Here is a 1,556-nt window from a genome sequence, read left to right as displayed (position 1 = left end):
GTATTCTGTTAGAACTCAATGATTATCCTAATTATATTTTAGATTTTTTATATTTAAAATGAGATGTTTATCCTGTATTTGATTGTATTTATCTGCAGTTAGTTACACGAATTCAGATATGAGAAGAGTTTAAGAGTTTTAAGAGTTTTAGCCAAATGATTTATAAGATAGTATAGATAATAAATACGAACGGTCCAATATCTATGAACTATACGTGTAGATCTTTATCTTCTTAAACACATCATCTAATTATAATAAATACGAATTAATGAATACCAGTAACTTTACCTTTTTGGTGGACCAAAATTCTTTAATAAAACTGAATGGTAAATCAAATGTGAAGCAACCAAAAGAAGTCATGATCTAAAACAAACATAACAACTTAATAAACAAATCACTTCAAATTTATGATCATAAACCCAAGATATATTTATCACTAAATAACCATCTGATTGTTTCATAAGCGCTTATCATGGTAAGAGTCGTCGCTCTCACTTACCGAGTAAGACTCTTGGTTCTTGTCCCGTTCTTACCAGGTAAGTTCTTGGTACTTGTCATATTCATCAGGTAAGGTAATGTGACTTGGTAAGCGCTTACCCGGACAAACGTTAGGTAAACGGCCCCTAAGTTTTTGAACTTATTTGAAAAATAAATTAAACAAGTGTTAGATGTGTAAATTATCATGTTACTCCATTGGTACGTTGGTTATGAGCATAACACGTAAGAAGTTCTATTTTTTGGAAAACTAGAAGGTGCTCTACTGATCAGATGATTTGCTGTCAAAACACATTCACCTCAAAAATAACGAGGAATTACCTTAAAAAAGTAAGGTCTTGCCACATATAAAATATGGTGATGCTTACGCTCAACCCTACCATTTTGTTGCGGAGTCCTGACACAATAGGTTTGTGACAATATTCCATTGGCAAGAAAATAATTTTTCAAACATCGAAACTTTGTACCATTAGTACTCCGAGCAATTTTAATCCTTTGACCAAATTGTTGATCGACCATAGCAACAAAAGAAAAGAGCTTGGTAAATACCTCCAATTTATCAATCAACAAACAAACCCATACGAGCGGGCTCATGAGAAATCAACCACAATGGCCAAGAAGTAACGGGCCCCACAAGAAGAGACCGTGTAGTAAAAGTCCCACAAGTCGCAATGAATTAGCTCAAAAATTCGAGAATCCTTGTTATCATTTGATTTTGTTTTTAATTTCCTTGTTTTTTTTTCTTATTTTATCTATATTATATTATAAAACATTTGACAAAAACTCTTAAAAAAACACTTTTTATGCATAAAGTATTGTTTATTAATGTATTTTACTTAAAACTCAAGATTACAAGTAGATTGTGCGTAAATACAACTTATTAAAGTTCCATATCTAAATTTGTGTAACTAACTACAGATAAACATAATCAAATACAGGATAAACTCTCATTTTTAAATATAAAAAATCTAAAATATAATTAAGATAATCATTAAGTTCTAACAGAATACTTAATTATTATCATTATAAAATATTATATTATTAAACCAAAAATAAATATT

The sequence above is a fragment of the Cynara cardunculus genome (assembly GCF_001531365.2).
Source record: "Cynara cardunculus var. scolymus isolate 2C chromosome LG 15, CcrdV1, whole genome shotgun sequence".
In the NCBI taxonomy this organism is placed as follows: Eukaryota; Viridiplantae; Streptophyta; class Magnoliopsida; order Asterales; family Asteraceae; genus Cynara; species Cynara cardunculus.
Note: the sequence above shows the minus strand (reverse complement) of the source record.